The sequence below is a fragment of the Megalobrama amblycephala genome, linkage group LG5 (genome assembly GCF_018812025.1).
Source record: "Megalobrama amblycephala isolate DHTTF-2021 linkage group LG5, ASM1881202v1, whole genome shotgun sequence".
NCBI classification, from domain to species: Eukaryota; Metazoa; Chordata; class Actinopteri; order Cypriniformes; family Xenocyprididae; genus Megalobrama; species Megalobrama amblycephala.
Window position 1 is genome coordinate 37,821,933 of NC_063048.1, and position 22,876 is coordinate 37,844,808.

General features: G+C 42.9%; 1 pseudogene; it reads right to left on the reverse strand.

The window, feature by feature from the left end:
- Positions 1-1,695: 1,695 nt before the first annotated feature.
- On the reverse strand, positions 1,696-22,683 carry LOC125269296 (annotated as a pseudogene).
- Between the last annotated feature and the right edge of the window lie 193 nt (positions 22,684-22,876).

A 22,876-nucleotide genomic window follows, 5' to 3' on the forward strand; every position in this document is an offset into this window, starting at 1 on the left:
TACGAAGCGTTTGTGTAATTGAACTTTTGACTCAAAACCTCACAGTCACTGTGTGACAACTAGCCCCAGTGTCCCTTATATAGGGAATATTTCAAGAAATGTTCAGCATTTGTACTGGCTCGTCTATTTATCCCCTGTTCTGTGAGAGCTGTGAGTGGAGGAAGGAGAGTGTTTTGTTCAGCTCTGTGTTATTCTGAATGTCTGAATGTGTTTCTTCATCTGTGTGTCTGTATTGTTTTGATCTAGACTGTATAGTTGTGTTTTGCAGAGTGTTCATTGTCAAACTACAAAATTATTTAAATTTGATTTTCTAAAAAAATGCTATTATTTTATATGAAAAAAAATAATTATTGTCTTTTATTGACAAAATATTTTAGTTTGTCATGTATATTTTTTTAATGAAATCAGATAACATTTTAGCTGCCATACGGTCACGTTACAATGTGCCTCACCTATGGGGCATGTTGTCACATTTCACTTCCCTTTTTTAGGGGTAAATAAAGAAAAAAAAGTATACACTATATTAATGAAACAAAGCCACATATTTGTACCAGACGTGTGAAATTAATGTGGAACAAAAGAAATTCTCTGAACCTACTAAGTAGGTTTACACAAACTGAGAAAGTCAAAAAGCGTTAGGTTGTGCCCCGCTCTCCCCCACTCTTAAAAATTAAGCTTCCAAAAGGATGTCTTTCAAAAGAACTATTTTTGTTTTTTTTTGGTGCTTTGAGCAAATTATAGATGTAACTTCCAGTGAATCCTGGTGCCATGTGTTTCTCAGTTAAGCGACGCACACGCACCCGGCCATCCACGTGATGTAAAAGAAAACATGATTCATCAGACCAGGCCACCTTCTTCCATTGCTCCCTGTTCCAGACAGTTCTGATGTTCAGTGTTGGCTTTTTCGGCGGTTAACAGGGTTAACTTGGTTAAAGTTTTTCTTTAAGCGTCAGCGCCCCCTGCTGGATGACATTTAATGTTGGATGATACTTTAAGGAAAACCGATATACTAGAAGGTGTTGTTTTGACATCTTTAAGAAAATATTGCAGATCTTGTATTATCTCATGTCTGCAGAGATGGAAACAGACATATTTTGATATGAAGGTACATCACATGATCAACTTTGGTGTCTGTAAGATCATATTTTCCATCAAAGATCTTACATTTGGAAATAATCAAACAGAGCATATAGTAGAAAATATATCAATGATTAAACAAAATAACATGTAAAAGAATAATAATATATAACAAATAATAAAATAAAAAAAATGAATAAAAATATTATAAACATTGACCATTTTGGATACACCAAAACATAATGTTAATTGAGTTAATAATAACTTTCTGTTAAAGGCTGTGAGGATTTGAACCAGATGAATGTTGAACTACAACTATGATGTCACAAAAGAGCTTTTCACACTGCGCTTAAACCCGGGTTATCATCGCTCTAAACCCTGTTTTTAACCCCGGGTAAAGGAACGTTTCACACTTGTAATTTAGAAGCGGGGTTAGCACTGCTTTTTACCCGGGGTTATGAAACCCTGCTCTGGAGTAGAGTTAGCACTGCTTTCACTGAGATCCATGATTCAATCAAACCAGAATGTTGTTTTGACGGGCTGGAAAATGCAGGAATGAAGTTAAACTGTAAAGTCATATCACATATCACAATTTACAGAAATAGTAAGTCTTTCAAACATAAACATAAGTCTTTATTAAATACAGCATTACAGAAAGATTTTTTTTTTTAGTTTTCTATGTTCATATATTTATAATCTGAAAAAATATTTTTTAGAACCCTTTTATTGATTATTGGTTGAAAATTACAATACCTGATTGCTTGTATATAGTGAGATGAGCTCCACAGACTTTAACATTTGTAATGAAGTGTGTTTAGAAGATGACCTCTGACCTGACCCTCAGTTACCATAGTAACAGAGCAAACACTTGCTATGAACTGTTTCCTGGGAGCAAGAAACTCAATCTTCCTCCAGGTGGCGCTCAGAGACACAGAAAGACAAAACTCCTGTTGAGCCGCATTCAAATGTCTTTATAGAAACACAATAGAAGTCTGTGGTGTGTCTCATTTAGACTGAAGTCAGTGTGTGTGTTTCTATATACACACTGAAATTAAGATGAGAAGAGAGAAAGAGTTTACTGCTGTGTGAGTTAAAGAGAGAGATAATGTGAGTGTGTTTCTTTCACTCATCTGTGTGTCTCAGTTGTTTCTCACAGAAAGATGTTTAGTCTCACACAGAGACACTGAACTATCATAATAAAGCCCAAATGCAGCATAGAGGGGTTCGGTGAATTTGCTGTTGAATGTGTGTAAGTGTGTGAGTGTGTGTGTGTCAGAGACGCTGTAGAAGGACAGAGTGCCGGCCGACCAGTTCAGATACACTCCTACTCTGTTAGAGCGACGTGAAGGAGCAGATATGACTGTGCTCTTATTATTGTGTCTGACAGTGAAACTGTTAGTAGAACAGTCCAGACACCAGGACTTTTTATTGTATCCAAACACATTGTCATTGCTCAATCTTTTCCTGCTGATTCTTTTATACGTCACTGATATATTAACCATCCCGCTCCATTCAGTCTCCCAGTAACAGCGTCCAGTCAGACTCTCTCTATACAGAAACTGAAGACACTCATCAAATCTCTTTGGATGATCAGGATACGGCTGATTCTCTCCCGCACACATCAACTTTCTGTTCTTCTCAGACAGAGCAAGACGAGTGTTTACTGTGTTTAAATCCAGTGTGAGATCACATGCATCTGAACACAAGAAGAGAAATTATAACATTTGTAACACAACAAAACAATGATAAAATGTGTGTGTGTGTGTGTGTGTGTGTGTCCTACATTTCTGTAGTCCTGCTGTAAGTCTGATCTCTCCTCCATGATCCACACTATAAAAACAAAATGTCAGTCAATTTACATATTGATTTTTTATTAAAAAAAAATAAAAAAAAATGTAGATTTTTTGAAAATTATTTTCTCACCTAAATGCTCATGTTCATTTATCAAAAACATACAAAATAAATGACAAACATGAGAAGTCTGATCTGAGCTCATAAGGAACATGTGAATGATTTAAATATTTAGTCTGTTCATCACACAAAAGTTATCATATAACTTAAAGGATTAGTCCACTTTTAAATACACTTTTCCTGATAAATTTACTTACCCCCATGTCATCCAAGATGTTCATGTCTTTCTTTCGTCAGTCGAAAAGAAATGAAGGTTTTTGAGGAAAACATTCCAGGATTTTTCTCCTTACAATGGATTTCAATGGCTACCAACAGATTGAAGGTCAAAATTACAGTTTCAGTGCAGCTTCAAGGGCTTTAAACGATACCAGATGAGTAATAAGGGTCTTATCTAGCGAATCGATCGGTCATTTTCGAAAAAATACAACCGTTTATGCTTTATAAACAAAATATCGCATTGAACGTACTTTCCGCTTCCGCATTCTTCATAACGCTTACGCTGAATGTTCTACGCCTTCCCTATTCTACTTACGGAACGAACGCGGCACCAGTTTCGTTTTTTTCCGTAACTTAAATAGGGAAGGCGTAGGACATTCAGCGTAAGCGTTATGAAGAATGCGGAAGCGGAAAGTACGTTCAATGCGATATTTTGTTTATAAAGCATAAACGGTTGTATTTTTTTTCTAGATAAGATCCTTATTACTCATCTGGTATCGTTTAAAGCCCTTGAAGCTGCACTGAAACTGTAATATGGACCTTCAACCTGTTGGTAGCCATTGAAATCCACTGTAAGGAGAATAATCCTGGAATGTTTTCCTCAAAAACCTTCATTTCTTTTCGACTGACGAAAGAAAGACATGAACATCTTGGATGACATGGGGGTGAGTAAATTTATCAGGAAAAGTGTATTTAAAAGTAGACTAATCCTTTAAGAGCTGGAAAATAGTGAACTATATCTCAAACTCAGGCTCATCTTCTGTCTGTCCTCCATCATTTGATGTAGTTCCTAATTCACAGCCTCTATCACTGAATAAGATCCTCAAGTCTTGATCTACAGACTCACCTTTACATTCACTGATCAATTGTGTCTTTATCCTTTCATTTGTTCAAGTGTTTTAATCAATAACTGATATTCATCTACTAACTGCAGAAATCTCTTGCTGTTCGGGGTCTGTATTCACAAAACATTTTATCTTAACACTAAGAGTTCTCCTAAATAGCAGTAAAAGTTCTTAGCTAAGAGTTTTCTCTTAAAACATATTCACAAAGCTGCTGAGACAAACTTTTACTAAGGAATAGACATAAGACTTTAGCTAAGAGTAAGGGCGGGGTTGACCTTGTTGCTATGGATGATGTCAACATGCTTACTAAGTATCAATCAATCACCACAGTGATTGGCTGATGGAGGAGGAGTCTCTGTCAGAAATTTAATCATAGAAATATTGTAGAATGAGGTATCATGTTTCCATACTAAAATAATAATATTCAAATAAAGGATTTAAAATGTAGGCTAAGTGTCACTAATTAAACTAGTATATGTTCAGCTACTTGTCAGCCTCTTACATGTCTGCATCTCGAGAGAATTCAAGCGACAAATGATGTTTTATAAACTAAGTTTGGGAGGAAACAACTGCCACATGTATATTTGGAAATTATTTATTTATTTATTTAAGATTTATTTTTGGCGTCTTATCATAGATTCAACTATAAATCGAAAAATGTATTACATTTATAAAGAGAAGGTTCAGCACCTAAGGCTCTATCGCTAGTGTCTCATGGTGTACAGTGTTTTGGGTGGATTAGGATTGCTTGTGATTTGGTCTTAGTAACTCAGGAGTCCTCTTGACTACTCCTAACGTTTCACTGATTTAGGGGCTAGTTTTAGTGCTAAAATGCTTTGTGAAATACTCTTAGAGCAATAAAATTAGGAGTCCTAAAATTAGGACTGACACGCCCATTATTTTTAAGAGTTTCTCGTAAATCGGCAAGTTAGGAGCTACTTTTAGCCTTAAGATATTTTTTTGTGAATACGGCCCCAGATGCTCTGCTTTATTCAGGATCATGAGGACAAATATAATTTCTTCTCATTTAGACTGTGATCTCTGAGTCTGTATTTTGGATCTGTTTTCGCTTCATGTCTTTGACAGCACTGATAATTTACTTTCTAGAGCAGCAACAAGCTTTGAATTGATGTTTTGGGATCAGAGATTGAGTCTGTTTCTCAGATGCTGCTGTTATGAGTCACAAGCAGCTGTTGATCTGAATCAAGATCATCTTCAGTCTCAGAGTTCAAGACATCCTTATTTTCCTGTGCAGTATGAATGTGTATATACAGTATGTGCTGTATGCAGGGATTTATGATCATATGAGCTTATAGCACACACATGTCCAAAAACACATGACAGGATGATTGTTAGTGTTGAACATACTTGAGTTTGTCCAGTCTGTAGTTTGGATCAGAGAGCAGCTTGACTAATGATTGTCCTGGGTGATTGTAGCTCAGATCCAGCTCTCTCAGGTGTGAGGGGTTTGAACTCAGAGCTGAAGCCAGATAACAACAGCCTTCCTCTGTCACCATACAGCCAGATAATCTACACACACACACACACACACACACACAAAAACACACACAAAAACACACACAGTCAGATACATTGTATCAGTTGTAGTGTTGGAAAGTAAAAAGAAAGTTTGGGCAATATAGTTTAATTTGGATATAGGGAAAACCACAATTTTGATTTTGATTTCTATTCATACACATTTAACTTGCTGTCATTTCATGTTGAAAGCCAATGGAAGGGTAGGTAAAGATGGAGAGGGCATCTTTAATTTACCTCAGTATGTTGAGTTGACAGTGTAAATTCTTCAGTCCATCAGCGAGAAGCTTCACTCCTGAATCCTGCAGGTTATTGTTACTCAGGTCCAGCTCTCTCAGAGAGTTTGATGATTGTAGACATGAAGACAAACTTTCACAGCACTGATCAGTGAGATTACAGTCAGCGAGTCTGTAACACAGGATGAAATAGGGTTCAATAAAGAGGAAATGGTGGATTAAAATATTGTTTTATGTTTTCTGCACATTGATCACGTCTAATACTCTATTTTTCATCAGGAGGTGAACTCTGAATATTGACTGACAATCAGGTTATTATTACAAGGTTATTATAAAACTGACTCAAGATTAATCACTTATCGTGATTAATTGTTTGCAAAATAAAAGTCTGTGTTTATGTAATATATGTGTGTGGTCTGTGTATAATAATTATGTATATATAAATACACACACATACATGTATATATTTAAGAAAAATGTTCGATTTATATATAAAATATTTATATTTACATGTACTATAAAATATATATAAATATATATATTTATTTAAACATGCATATTGTGGTGAGGGGGGGCGTGGTTCAGCGGAGTCTGCAGTGGGTTGGATTTTGTTGGATATTTATCATTGAAATAAAAGCTCAGTCAGCAGTCAAAGCCGACCCTGTCCTCTTCCTTCCCTACGAACTGTGAAATATACTACACTGGTGCCGAAACCCGGGAAGGAAGAAGGGAGCCGCTGCCATGCAAATGCCCTCCGCCACGCCGTTTGATGACATCATCTCATCCCTCGCGGTCTTGCATCAAGACCAACATCAAGCCCTGCTGGACCTCCGTACGGATCAGGAGCGCCGCTTCCAGGCCATTCTTCAGGTCCAGCAGGAAGACCGCAAGACATTCTGGAGCTGGATCGAGTTTGGGCAAGTCCGGTAGGCCCTTCGTGTTGGCCCAACAGCTCCGGGACTCCTGCCGCAAATGGCTCCTGGCCGAGGGAAGCGATGTGGAGCAAGTCATCGATCGGGTGGTACTGGAGCAGTTTATAACTCAGCTGCCAAGGAAAACGGCTGAGTGGGTCCAGTGCCACCGGCCCACGTCGCTGGACTCGGCCATCCACCTTGCGGAGGACCACATGGTGGCGTGCCCAGGGGTTGGCGAACCCCTGCCATCTATCTCTCTCTCCTTCTCTTTCCCCGTCCTCTTTCTCTAAGCCTGTCCCTCTCCCCAGGTCTCGTCCGCCCGGCCCTCCTCTTGTCCCACCCCGGGGGCAGGGTGGGACTGAACAGGGACACCTTTTCGGACTTCTGGTCCCGCCCATGGACTGCTGGGCCGGACCACACTCCTGTTTCTCCCCTCTCTCCGCGCCAATCCTTTAACCCACTCTCTGCCACGAGAGCGGCGGGCAGGTCTGGGCCGGCCTGTTGTCGTTGCGGGGACCCGGAGCACTTCGTGGACAGGTGTCCAGTCATGGAGGTTGGGACGTTGATCTGGGTCCCAGACGACCCGCAGGCTGCCCCTGGTCAGGTTGGCGGGTACCAAATACCTGTGAGTATCAAGGGGGGTACCTATCAGGCTTTGGTGGACTCAGGATGTAACCAAACCTCGGTTCATCAAAGCCTGATTTCGCCCGGGGCATTGGATACAAGCCGCATGGTTAGGGTGCGGTGTGTGCACGGGGATGTGGTGAAATTATTGTGCCAGTTGTTATTCTATTCAGGGGTCAAAAACATAGTGTTGAGGTGGCAGTTAACCCGCACCTCCGGCATCCGATAATTCTGGGGACGAATTGGCCAGCGTTTATTAAATTATTGGGCTGCTTGTGCTCGGATGCCTCTTGGAGTAAAAATTTGCTGGATAAGGATGTGCGTGTGCAGGTGGGAGAGACTGACCAGTGACCAATGAGTACTGCCTCAGGGGAACAGAGTGGAATCGGGAGACCGATGATGGAACCGCGATGACTTTCCCCTGGAGCAGTCTCAGGACAAGACATTAAAACACACTTTTTAAAAGGTCAGCACTATCGACAGTCAGCCTCTCCAGCCTGGACGTCCACTGACTTATCTATATTTTGCGATCATAAAAGATAGGTTGTATCGAGTGACCCAAGACACTCAGACAAAGGAAGATACAACCAAGTTGTTAGTTCAAAAGAGCCGCAGGGAAATGCTTTTCCAAGCGGCTCATTCTAATCCTATGGCTGGACATTAAGGACAAACAGCAACACTAAATCGCCTCATGACCCGATTCTTTTGGCCGGGCATTCACGAGAATGTGCGCAGGTGGTGCACGTCTTGTTGTGAATGTCAGTTGGTGAATCCACCGGCCGCTCCAAAAGCGCCTTTGCACCCCCTCCCATTAATGCAGGTCCCCTTCGAAAGAATTGGTATGGACCTCATCGGGCCATTAGAGCAATCAGCGAGAGGGCATCGCTTTGCATTAGTCATTGTGGATTATGCAACGCGATACCCCGAAGCAGTGGCTCTCTGCAACATTTCCACTAAGAGTGTTGCAGACGCACTGTTTAGTCTAATCTCCCAAGTGGGGATTCCGAAAGAAATCCTCACTGATCAAGGCACGGCGTTTATGTCACGCATGTTACGTGGAATTTACGAATTGTTGGGCATTAAATCGATTCGTACCAGCGTCTTTCACCCACAAATGGACGGGCTGGTCGAACATTATAATCGCACGCTTAAATCCATGATTCATAAATTCGTTCAGGAAGACGCCGAAAATTGGGATAAATGGTTAGAAGCCCTGTTGTTTGCTGTGTGAGAGGTCCCACAAGCCTCCACAGGGTTTTCCCCCTTCGAGCTTCTCTTTGGACGCCACCCCCACGGGGTGCTGGATGTCCTGAGAGAGACTTGGGAGGACGGACCATCTCAATCTAAAAATGAAATTCAGTAGGTGCTGGACTTGAGAACAAAACTCCTCACTTTGGGGTGGCTATCTATGGAGAATTTGTTAAAAGCCCAGGACAGACAGAGCCGGTTGTATGACAGGGGAACTAATCTGCGCAAATTTTCACCGGGAGATAAAGTGCTTGTATTGCTCCCCACTTCAAGCTCAAAATTACTTGCAAAGTGGCAAGGACCATTTGAGGTTACATGGCAAATTGGTGAGCTTGATTATGAGGTGATACGATCGGATAGGAGAGGGGCACGTCAAATTTACCACCTCAATCTCCTAAAAAAATGAAATGAGGCAGAATCAGTGATGCTGGTGACGGTGATTAGCGGAGAGGATGATCTCGGGCCAGAGGCGAATATAAAAAAACAATCCCTCGCTCTGGCCCCAGAGGGAGATCAACTCTCGCCCTCCCAGCTCACTGATTTGACTAAGTTACAAGCAGAGTTTGCTGACGTGTTTTCTCCCCTACCGGGTTGTACAGACCTCATTCAGCACCACATCGAGACAGAGCCGGGCGAGGTGATTCGCAGCCGGCCGTATAGGTTGCCTGAACACAAGAAAAAAGTAGTTCAGGCAAAATTATGAGTGATGCTTGAAATGGGGGTAATAGAAGAATCCAGCACTAACTGGGCGAGCCCGATAGTTTTGGTTCCCAAAACAGATGGCTCAGTACGGTTCTGTGTGGATTACCACAAGGTGAACGCTGTGTCGAAATTCGATGCTTATCCAATGCCACGGGTGGACGAATTGCTTGACCAGCTTGGTTCTGTCAGGGGAAACAGGACCCAGAGGCGAGAGAGTGGGATGAACACAGTTTTAATAGTCCTTCCGAAAGATTAACACAGGCAGTCTGCCAAGTGCGGAATCACACACACACTTGCAGCTGGAATAGGAAATAAACAAAAAACAACAGTCAAGGGGAGCTGCAGAGCCGTCACTGGTCTGGGTTACTTCAGGCTGGTGATGGGAAAACCCACGGCCGGCAGATGGGGAAACCAGGCAGAGGGAACCAGAAGGAGGATGGAGAAATCCAGAGAAGGCGTCTGGGACTGGGACTAAGACTGTGGCACACACAATAATAGAGATCAGCAAAGTTTCGATAAGGGAGCGAGGAGCAAACGCCAGCGTGAGAAAACAGAGCAAAGAAGGGGAAGCAATCAGAGAAGAAACGCAACAGGTGCTTGACCAATCAGCGCGAGCGCTGAAAGAAAAGAGCTGCAGGTGAAAACAAACGGCGATTGGCAGAGCGGCGAGTAAGTTCTCTGTTACGACACAAAGCGGCTCTGACAGTTCTCCAAGTACGTTGGCAGCGATAAACAAAAGCTTGGACCGAAGGCACCGACGTCTCTGACTCCTGGGAAGAGAAGAGAGGCGGTTGGTACCCCAGGCAAGATTGAAAAGGGGAGAAACCTGTGGCAGACGAAGGAAGAGAGTTGTGTGCATATTCCACCCATGGCAATTGTTCACACCACGAAGCGGGATTACGGAAGGCCAGGGTACGGAGCATACGTCCTAAAATCTGATTGGTGCGCTCGGCCTGCCCATTAGTCTGGGGGTGAAAGCCAGATGACAAACTGGCCGTGGCCCCAATCTGACGACAGAACTCCTTCCAGAACATAGATGCAAATTGAGGACCCCTATCGGAAACAATGTCAGTAGGGAGACCATGCAAGCGAAAAACATGTTCGATCATCAATTGGGCCATCTCCTTCGCGGAGGGTAATTTGGGTAGCGGAACAAAGTGAGCGGCCTTAGAAAATCGGTCAACAATAGTCAAAATGACAGTATTCTCGGCCGAAGAAGGAAGGCCCGTCACGAAATCAATTGCAATGTGAGACCAAGGTCGGGACGGAATAGGAAGTGGGCGGAGTAGCCCCGTGGGAGGAGAGTTATTAGACTTAGTCTGGGCGCAAATGGCACAAGCAGAGATAAATTTACGAACGTCTCGAGAGAGAACGGGCCACCAGAGTCGCTGATTAATGGCTGCGAGTGTCCCCCTAATCCCAGGATGAATCATTAACCTAGACGAGTGGCCCCACCGTAGCACTGCGGGACGAACGGAGACAGGGACGAAGAGCATGTTGCGGGGGCAAATGGGAGGAACAGTAACATTAGTTAACGCTGATTTGACCCGTCTCTCTATTCCTCAGACCGCACCTCCAACCACGCAACCCTCAGGCAAAATGGTCTCGGGAGTGGCGGTGCTGTCCGAGGTACCGAACTGGCGAGAGAGAGCGTCGGGCTTGGTATTCCTTTCGCCGGGGCGGAAAGAGATGGAAAAATCAAATCGCCCAAAATTAAAGCCCAACGAGCCTGACGCGCGTTAAGTTTCTTAGCCGTCCGAATGTACGCTAAATTTTTGTGGTCTGTCCAAACAATAAATGGAATTGAGGTACCCTCAAGCCAATGACGCCACTCCTCGAGAGCCAACCGAGCCGCAAGGAGCTCACGATTTCCTATATCATAATTACGCTCCGCAGGCGAAAGCCGACGGGAGAAATATGCACAAGGATGAACCCTCTCGTCCTGCGGTGAACGTTGCGAAAGAACGGCACCAACGGCCACATCAGAGGCATCCACCTCGACGATAAATTGTCGTTCGGGGTTAGGGGTGACCAAAATAGGAGCCGTGGTAAAAAGCTTCTTTAATCTGTCAAACGCAGACTGCGCGGGCTCAGACCAAACAAAGCGAGTCTTTGACGACGTAAGGGCTATTAACGGAGCCGCCACTCGACTAAAATTGGAAATAAAACGACGGTAAAAGTTTGCAAATCCGAGGAAACGCTGCAGTGCAATGCGAGAGTCAGGAACGGGCCACTCAACCACCGCACGCACCTTGGCTGGGTCCATGCTGATGCCATCAGCAGACACCACCGAGCCAAGGAACGATACGGAGGAAACATGAAAAGCGCACTTCTCAGCCTTCACGAAGAGGCGGTTCTCCAGATGGTGCTGTAATACACGACGGACGTGCTGGACGTGCACCTGCAGAGAGGGCGAGAAAATCAAAATATCATCGAGGTAAACAAAGACGAAGACGTTGAGCATGTCTTGTAGGACATCATTGATTAGAGCTTGGAACACAGCCGGAGCGTTGACAAGGCCTAACGGTAAAACCCGATATTCAAAGTGTCCAAGAGGAGTATTAAACGCGGTCTTCCACTCATCCCCCTCTTTAATTCGGACCAAGTGGTAGGCGTTACGGAGGTCGAGCTTAGTGAAGATCTTGGCCCCTTGCAAGATTTAAAACGCCGACGACATAAGGGGCAAAGGATAACGGTTCTTAACAGTTATGTCGTTAAGGCCTCGATAATCTATGCAAGGTCGAAGCGACCCGTCCTTTTTCTTGACAAAAAAAACCCCCACACCGGCGGGCGAGGTCGAGGAAACGATAGTCCCGGCCGCGAGACTCTCAGTCAAATATTTCTCAAGAGCCTCGCGTTCGGGAGTGGAAAGCGAATACAAGCGCCCGTGAGGAGGAGTAGTACCGGGAAGGAGGTCAATGCTACAATCATATGGGCGGTGAGGAGGGAGAGAAGCAGCCCAGGAACGGCTGAACACAGCTTGCAAATCGAGATACTCCTCCGGGACTCCAGACAAATCAGCAGGTTCCTGCTGAAAAACAGAAACAGAAAAGAGAGAAGGAACAGCGGAGACAAGACAATGGGTATGACAAGACAGCTTCCATGACACGATACTTCCCTCTGCCCAGTCAATCTGCAGGTTATGTTGGACTAGCCAGGGGTGGCCCAACACTATAGGGGAGATGGAGGAACGAAAAATAAAAAATGAAATTGTCTCTTGGTGATTTCCCGAGATGGTGAGACTCACCGGAGCGGTGGCGAGATGAGTACATGGCAGCTGACTTCCATCCAGAGCGAATAGAGGGGTAGGCTTATCAAGATGGTGAAGAGGAATGTTATGCTCCAAAGCCCATACTTCGTCCATGAAATTTCCTTCGCAGCCAGAATCGATAAAGGTTTGACACGAGAACATGACTCCAGACCAGTGAAGAGTGACCGGGAAAATAGTCCCCGATCTACTGACGAGCGCGTCCTTTTAACGCACAGACCGCTACCAGATGACCAGACCCTCCGCAGTACATGCACAGCCGATGCAGGATGCAGCGCTGACACTCAGCAGGAGAGATCCATATCCGGGAGACCTGCATGGGCTCGGGAATCTGAGCAGCCTCAAGCGACACAGGAGTGGGAGCAGGTGGTGAAGAGGGTGGCAAAGGGGTCAGCCCTCAGACACAGCGTCGTAGCTCAGCTCGCTTCTCCAATCTGATGGCCAATTCCACCAACTGATCGAAATCAGTGGGGACTTCACGCGCATAAATCTCGTCTTTAACTTCTGAACACAACCCCTCCAGAAATCGAGCTACCAGGGCAGGCTCGTTCCACTCACTGGTTGCGGAGAGAGTACTAAACTCAATGGAATAGTCGGAGACTGATCTTCTGCCCTGGCGAAGCACAGCTAGCTGACGAGACGCCTCGCGTCCACTGACCGAGCGGTCGAAGACCTTCATCATCTCTTCCTTGAACTGGGCAAAGAACTGGCAGCACTCAGCCTCCGCCTCCCAGACCGCCGTGGCCCAGTCCCGCGCTCTTCCCGTCAGTAAGGAAATCACAAAGGCGACCCTGGCGCGGTCAGAAGCGTATGTGGCGGGCTGGAGAGAGAAGACAACCTCGCACTGAGTGAGAAATGCTTTACATTCAGTTGGCTCACCCGTGTATCTTGGGGGATTGTTCACTCTAGGCTCCGGAGCTGGGGTGGGAGACGAAGGATCGGACAGCTCGGTGCGGAGATACTGGAAACGGTGATTAAGATCAGCAACCTGGCCAGCGAGACTATCTACCGCCTGTCTTGCAGCGGAAAGCTCCTCCTCATGTCTCCCGAGCATGACTCCCTGCATCTCCACCGCCGAACGAATCAGCCCTTCCCCCGCCGGGTCCATGGCTGGTCGGATTATTCTGTCAGGGGAAAAAGGACCCAGAGGCGAGAGAGTGGGATGAACACAGTTTTAATAGTCCTTCCAAAAGATTAACACAGGCAGTCTGCCAAGTGCGGAATCACACACACACTTGCAGCTGGAATAGGAAATAAACAAAAAACAACAGTCAAGGGGAGCCACAGAGCCGTCACTGGTCTGGGTTACTTCAGGCTGGTGATGGGAAAACCCACGGCCGGCAGATGGGGAAACCAGGCAGAGGGAACCAGAAGGAGGATGGAGAAATCCAGAGAAGGCGTCTGGGACTGGGACTGGGACTAAGACTGTGGCACACACAATAATAGAGATCAGCAAAGTTTCGATAAGGGAGCGAGGAGCAAACGCCAGCGTGAGAAAACAATAATCCGACACTGAAGCGCGGCTAGCAGCAGAGCAAAGAAGGGGAAGCAATCAGAGAAGAAACGCAACAGGTGCTTGATCAATCAGCGCGAGCGCTGAAAGAAAAGAGCTGCAGGTGAAAACAACTAAGGAAATGATAGGAAGAAAGAGGAAAGAATAAGGAGCAATTAAACCTGATTCATGACAGGTTCGGCTCGATTTTATTTGACACTGGACTTAACAAAGGGATATTGGCCGAAGCCCTTGTCGCCATTCTCCAAAGAAAAGACAGCTTTCACGAGGCCGTTTGGATTCCACCAATTTGTTACTCTTCCGTTCGGGCTGTTCGGGGCACCGGCCACCTTTCAGCGTCTCATGGATAAAATTTTACGGCCCCATGGTGCATATGCTGCTGCCTATCTGGATGATATTATCTTCTGTAATGACTGGCAGCGGCATATGCAGCATTTGAGGGCCGTCCTGAGATCGCTGAGGGGGGCCGGGCTCACGGCCAACCCGAAGAAGTGTGCGATTGGGCGCGTGGAAGTAAGGTATCTGGGCTTCCACTTGGGACATGGACAGGTGCGTCCCCAAATTGATAAGACAGCAGCGATTGCGACCTGTCCGCGGCCCAAGACCAAAAAGGAGGTTAGACAGTTCCTCGGGTTGGCGGGATATTATAGAAGGTTTGTACCTAATTATTCGGACCTCACCAGCTCGTTGACTGATCTAACTAAAAAGGAGGCACCAGATATGGTCCAGTGGACGGAGCTGTGCCAGCAGGCCTTTACCCAGGTGAAGGCTGCTCTATGTGGTGGGCCATTGCTTCACTCTCCTGATTTTTCTCTCCCCTTTGTGTTGCAGACTGACGCATCGGACAGGGTGCTGTCCTGTCCCAGGAGATAGAGGGGGAGGAACGGCCGGTGCTGTACATTAGCTGTAAGCTCTCTAAGAGAGAAGCTAAGTACAGCACTGTGGAGAAAGAGTGTCTTGCCATCAGGTGGGCCGTCCTCACCCTCCTCTATTATCTCCTGGGACGGGAATTCACCCTCTGTTCGGACCACGCTCCTCTGCAGTGGCTGCAGATGGCTCCCCGGCCTGAGTCGGGCGATGGGGGTATGTGACGAGGGGGGCGTCAGACAGGATAAAACGCCATGAGAAGCAGGAGTGTGGGAGAGAGAGAGAGAGGGACTGCTGACTGAGAAATGCTGGTTGTGACAACAACGCTGGAGTGAAGCCCTATTGTGGATTATATATGCCGATACTGGAGTGAAGCCCTTTTGTGGATTGTGGATTTTGTTGTTGTGCGTTGCACAGACTTTTTGTTGGATATTTATCATTGAAATAAAAGCTCAGTCAGCAGTCAAAGCTGACCCTGTCCTCTTCCTTCACTACAAACTGTGAAATATACTACACATATATTTCTTAAATATATACATGTATGTGTGTGTATTTATATATACATAATTATTATACACAGACAACACACATATATTACATAAACACAGACTTTTATTTTGGCAACAATTAATCGCGATTAATCCGATTGCACATCCCTACTCAAGACAAGTTAATCATATATTTGATGCAGGTAAAGCTCTGTTTGCTGAAATCACATGACTAATACACTTTGATTTATATTCCACAGCAACTGATTCGACAAAACGTAAGACATAAATGTTTAAATTAAATAAGAGATCAAAACGTTAAGCAATAAAATACTTTATCATTCAAGTCCTGATCATTCATCTTCACAGTTTAACACTGTCTCTGTCTTTTGCTGCACTGACACTATTCATGATTTCTGGATTCCTGTTTGCATTAGAACAGTTTTGTCTTCTTCAAACAGTTTCTGATTTAACTTTAAATTGTTGTTAAAAAAAAAAAAAACGTGTTATGAATTGACAGAGAAATTACAATGTGACTGTATTATAACAAAAGAGTTTCTCCAATCACATAAAGGAATACTCACAGAGCTTTTCTGCAGTTCACCACAGCTGGTATCAGTCTCCTTCTACCCTCATCTGATGTGTTGTACTTCTTCAGATCAAACTCATCCAGCACCTCCTCTGATATCTGAAGCATGTAGGCGATTGTTGAGCAGTGAGACGGAGAGAGTACATTCATTGAGTGATTCTCTGATTTCACAAACTCTTGAATCTCTCTGTACAGAGTCTGATCCTTCATTTCCAGCAGACAGAGAAACAGATTGATGCTTCTGTCAGCTGAGAGACGTTCATAATCACCCTGGATTTTGTCTTTAATGTACTGTGTGATTCTATTGATGGTCTCTGAGCTGTTCTCTGTGTGTGTCAGTAGATCCTGTAAGAGTCTCTGATTGGACTCCAGTGAGACGCCCAGCAGGAACCGCAGGAAAAGATCCAGGTGTCCATTTTTACTCTGTAATGATTTATCAACTGCTGATGTTAGTAGATCATACAGAGAGATTTTCAGACTGTAACTCACATATCTTTCATTCAGAAACAACTTCAGTGATTCCTCATTCTTGACTACATGCCAGTAAAACAGATATAAAGCAGCTAGAAACTCCTGAAAGCTCAGATGAATGAAGCTGTAGACTTTCCTCTGATGAATCACAGATTCCTCCTTGAAGATCTCAGTGCAAATCCCAGAATACACTGAGACATCAGTGACATCTATGCCGCTCTCAATCAGGTCCTCCTCATAGAACATCACATTGCCCTTCATTAGCTGTCTGAAAGCCAGTTGAGCAAGTTTCACAATCACGTCTCTGTTGTATTTCAGGAGTTTCTCTGGATCTCTCTGATCATACTTCTGATTCCTCATGTTGATCTGAGTCAGCAGGAAGTGGATGTACATTTCAGTCAGAGTTTGAGGGATTTCTGCACTGTCATCTTGTTTCAGGAGGTTTTGAAGCACAGTGGCTGAGATCCAGCAGAAGACGGGTATGTGACACATGATGTGGAGGCTTCTTGATCTTCTGATGTGTGAGATGATTCTGCTGGCTTGATGCTCATCACTGATTCTTTTCCTGAAATATTCCTCCTTCTGAGGCTCATTGAATCCCTGAATTTCTGTCACACGGTTGATGTATTTTGAGGAGATCTGATTGGCTGCTGCTGGTCTGGAGGTGATCCAGATGAGAGCAGAGGGAAGCAGGTCTCCTCTGATGAGGTTTGACATCAACACACCCACTGATGAAGACTCATTCACATCACAAAATTTCTGTCTTTCTGAAAACGTCAGTGTCATTCTGCTTTCATCCAGACCATCAAAGATGAACACAGCTTTACACTCCTCATAAATCTTTGAGTCCAGATCTTGAAGTTCAGGATGAAAGTCCAGCAGAAGTCTGTGAAGACTGTACTGATGATCTTTAATCAAGTTCAGCTCTCAAAATGGAAGCACAAACATGAAATCTACATCCTGATTGGCTTTTCCCTCAGCCCAGTCCAGAATGAACTTCTGCACAGAGACGGTTTTTCCAATTCCAGCGATGCCTTTAGTAAGAACAGTCTTGATTTTGTCTTTCTCCTCACATCCTGGTTGATGTATGGGTCTAAAGATGTCATTGCAGTAGATTGGAGTGTCTTGTGTTCTGGCTGTTTTCTCCATCTGTAAAACCTCATGTTCTTCATTCACCCCTTCACTCTCTCCCTCTATGATGTAGAGCTGTGTGTAGATCCTGTTCAGGAGGGTTTGATTCTCTTCTAGATTGATTCCCTCAAATAAGCTCTCATACTTCTTCTTCATGCTGGATTTGTGTTGGTCTTTGACTCTCTGCAGGGCTTCTGTGTCAGGCTTCTTGATGAGGGTTTGACAGTCAGAGTCAGTGCAGGTCAGACGGGGCGTCACTGAACTGATTACATTGTGTCTTTTCACACTGCAGAAACAGTGAGATGAACAGAAAAACTGTGAAAAAGCATTAAAATAATGAAAATAATTCAAATGTTGCAGAACACCAAACTCTATGTGCTACTATTTAATGACACCACATTCACACAGAAATGTCAGTTCAGGTAGTATCCCACTAGCCTTGTGTAGCCAGACCTTCAGACTGATGGCAGAAGGTCTGGATTTCAACGCAGCTTTCATTGGCCAAGGACAAACCAAGAGGACATCTGACTGACATGTAAAGCAACAAAACAAAGTTTGTTTTGTTCCATGTCATGTTGAGTTGAATTTGAAAAGATTTTTTTTTTTAAATGAAGCAATTATAATCTGCTAAAGATAATGAGATGCCAGCCTTTGCATCCTTTACCTTTAAGATGAAACATGTCTGTAGTTGTACTCATGATGATCTCAGATGATTTATACTATAAATTCTGATAGAGGATCTTTGATTTCCTCCAAGTTACTTGGAGGTTTGATTCTATGACTGATACCGTTTCCTACATAATAATGCAGTTAAGTGATGCACTGCAGATGTCTGATAGACAGATAATATGGATAATGGACATATAAGGAAGAACATGGCTTAACCAAGTAGGTTGTGTATGCTCACTCAGGGTCAGAGGTCACTGCTCCATCACTGAGACCAGGAGGGATTCCCATGGATGCATCACTCTTCATAGACACACAGCTGGGTTCTGGAGAAGCTGCTTTATGTGTCTGAACATCATCCTCCTCCTCTCTCTTCTTACAGAGTCTCATTTTACAGGCAGTGCTGCAGAAAACAAAGAACAAAATAAAGGAAGAATAATCAAAAGTCTGACCGATCTTTCTAAATGTGATTTTCATTATGGGATGATCCAGGCAAGTTTTCACACTTTTGACTACAGAGAATATTATTTTTTGAAAGTCTTGAGTTTATAATAGTTTGACTGTAAACGCCAGGGTGAATTCAATCAGCGATATTCATCACTACCAAGATGAACATAAATATAATAGTGATGAGTATTGCTGATAGAATTTACCCTGGCTTTTGTTTGTTCAAACCTCCAAACTTCATCCTCTTCAAATCCATTCTGTTCTATAATCCAGTCATTCATATACAGATTTTCTATTGCTGTAGTTCATACTCACTCAGGGTCAGAGGTCACTGCTCCATCACTGAGACCAGGAGGGATTCCCATGGATGCTTCACTCTTCATAGACACACAGCTGGGTTCTGGAGAAGCTGCTTTATGTGTCTGAACATCATTCTCCCCCTCTCTTTTCTCACAGAGACTCATTTTACAGGCAGTGCTGCAGAAATAGACAATAAACTGAATATGAGTGATTTAATTATGAGTCATATTATGTGCAAGTGGAATAATGATAAATCAGGGGAGCGACAACCATATAAGCTGTGAATGCTCATGGACTAAAGAAATTATACTATAAATTACTATAAAATTCCTTGTCATTTGAGGTGTAACAAAGCTTACATAATAAAATGCTGGTAATATGTATGTAACTGTCAGTCATTTATTTATTTGCCAAACAAATAATTTTCTGTAAATCTGTGCCAGTTATGGAGGGTTTCGGGTAGGATCTAAAACAGATTTGGCGCCTACACTCTGTTGTTATGCATCGACATCAATGTTCTGCGTTCTCATTGGTTCACTGGCATATGGAGGATTGTATACGCAAGGAAAGCTGTCTGTGAATGAATTGCCCGCCCAAGTGGAAAAATGTGCTATTGCTGCCAGAAAATCACTGAAATTCACATTGTATTTGATACAAAACTAACCAGACTAAATCAAATGAAAAACTCTAAAGAAACTATTTTCTTAGTATTTCATTTTCTCCATATAGTGAAATTTATTTTTTACAAAAACTTACAAACCGTTAAAGACAGAGCAACTGTAACTATCTGAGGTTGTTAATGATAGCATTTGCATTTGTTAAAGTCATCAAATTGCATTCAATCTCATCTTGTTTTTTTAAAGAATACACATATTTATAATAGTTATATTTATTATAAATAGTATTTTACTCATATTTTATTTATAATAGACTGGGCATATTTAAATTTATTATAGTACTAAATTTATAAATAAGTATTTACACTATAAAGTATAATCTATATTTTTATATTGTAGCCTATTATAAGTTTGAGCTGAACAATTAATCAGTAAAAGATTGCAATCTTGATTCAAACACTGGCACAATCTTATTCCTAAATAACAGCGATTCGGCTGTCTATGAAACCTTTCTTGGACAAGTATAATCACTGTGAACATTCAGATCTACAATCTGATCCAGAGAGAGCAGTTGTAATGTATGAAACAGCTTCTGTAAGACTCCTCTTGCAGTGACTCTCCAAGCCACTAGGGAGCGCTGTCTGCTCCCTCATGCAATGACACTCCCAGCCATTGGTGGGCTCCACCTGCCCTTTACTGTGAGGACACTCCGAGCCACTAGGCGGCACCACCTGCTGTGAACTCTCTAATTAAGATTGCTTATCAAGTTAATTTGTTCCACCTGTATATAGTCCTATTTAAGTTTGGTAGTTTCATTGAGCTGTGTTCAGTCTTGGGATCAACCCAGTATGGATTACCTGAGTTTTAGAAAAAGTTAAGTGAGGTTTCTCTTTTGGCTTTTGTTTTGTTTTGTTTTGTTTTGTTTTGTTTTGTTTTGTTTTGTTTTGTTTTGTTTTGTTTTGTTTTGTTTTGTTTTGTTAAGCTATGATTGCTCTTTTGTTTGTATTTGAAAACTGACTTCAAGTAAAGACAGCCTGCTTTTGAGTTATCTGAGCCTCCTAATTTGCCTTTGGTTCTGCACATGGGTCTTATGAAAAACTATCATTTCTAGTAGACCAGGGGTAGAGAAGAAGCTTTCTCTGACCGGCAGACCCGGGTTCAAGACCCTCCTCAGACCCTTTGTTATTGATGACAGCTTCACAGTCTTTTCAACCACACAGTATCATTATTTCTGTTCATTCAAATTATTATTATTCAAATTACATTCAAATTATTGCAGAAGTATAAACGTTTATAGTTTGAATATAAACACTACTGTAGCAGTGAGCAAAATACAATAAAGCACCTTTTACTTGATGCTTCAAATAAAGATTGTTTTGATTACATCATTACACCAGTAGGTGGTGACAAGTGAATGTTTTGTCATTGACTCATTCATTCAAGAGATTCATTCAAAAACACTGCATGTCTCATTTCGGAGGCACTCAGCATTAGCCTGGGTGCCAGCCTGAACCCCGCCCACAACATTTTTTGGACGGGAAGTTCGGTCTGGACTCGATCCATTGTGGAGTAATTATGCTCGGCTCCCAGAAGGCCGAGCCAATCAAATTGCCAGGGCGGGCTTTAACTGATGATGGACAGGCTATCTGCGGTTACGTAACCACCCACGTCATCAAAGAGCGCTTGGGTTGAATTGGTTTTCACCAATGATGACTGCAGCTGGAGAAGTAAGATGTTTAGATTCCGCTATCACCTCTGTAATAAAAGAAATCGACAGCGCATTAATTTTAAAAGACGAACAAAGAACCGCAATCAAGGCATTTGTCGATGGGAAAGATGTGTTTGCCGTCCTTCCAACGGGATTCGGCAAAAGTTTAAGTACAAGTTCAACATACGTCACTTACTGCGTTGCTCTGATTGGTTGTTGGTCTATCCAATTGAGTGCAGAGTTTTTTTTTTTTACTGGTTCGGTTAAGACACGCCCCATAATTCAAGTGCAATGGAGCAGTATCAGACTCACATTCTGCCTAGAATATGAGTATGACGAAGTCAGGCTAACTCAGCATACCCTGTCAAGAAGAATCAATCTGAGTGTTTGATTAATTTATGACTGTGAGGATTGTGATCTTAAGAACTTTTACTTCCTGATTCCTCAAATCAGCCTTGATTTTGAGAACAACTGAAATAGAGCTTCTGCAGCCCTGATGAGCTCATTTAATCTGAGAAATCACTTCACATTTACAGCAATTACTGTAGGACTTTTGAATTATGGCTTTATTAAACTATCTAGTATGCAGACACATTGTCACAGGATAGTTCTGTTTTTGTTATTATGTTTCTTTGTGACTTTCATGCCAGACTGAATTTGATCAGCAAGTGCTTTCCATCAAACAGGGAATGTTCTCAGGACTTTAGCGAATGTTCTGTAAAGGTTCTCTCAAAGTTATGAGCAAACATAATTCCAATAAGATCATTTGAATGTTCATTAAGAGTTATGTTCTTTAATAATGTTTTTAATTGCCGTTTTTAATTGCCCATTAGTCAAATGTTTTTTTAAATGTTACTACTTGTTTCACAACGGTCAGAGAAGTAACATTTCCTGATAAAATCAAATGTTCCCTTAATGTTCAGATAACCAAAATATTGTTTTTAAAAAAAAAAAACATTTTCATAACTTATTGGGAACGTTAGCAAAACAATCAAAGAACTTATTTTTGTTAGCAGGGTTAAAGGCTACTCTTACACTACAATAGGACAGACAGTATTTACACAAGCAGATGTATGAGTTACCAGTGCATGAGAATGAATCCAGAAATGTGTTTGTTCAAACCTACCTCTGTCTCAATAATGTAGAACATCAGACAAAAACTTCCTTCAGTTCATAAATCCATTCAGTCTCTAGATAACAGCATTAAACTGATCTGTTCTCAAACTGATTCACATTATTCACAAACAGCTCATGTTCATGTTCTTTCTCCACAAAATGGAGTCTGCGTGTAAACAATTTCACTTTCGAAGTTCAACCAGTTTCTCTTTAATGGGAACTTGAGCTGCGTCGAGACAAGGTGGGAATGCCTCTGCGTGATTGTGTCGTGAAGCACATGTGTAAACTGTCCGGAACGTCATAGGCGGGTGATGTCACAGACCAGGAAACTATAAAGCATACCCAGAACAAAGAACACTAGCTTCGGTGTCTTCAGCAAGCGCTCT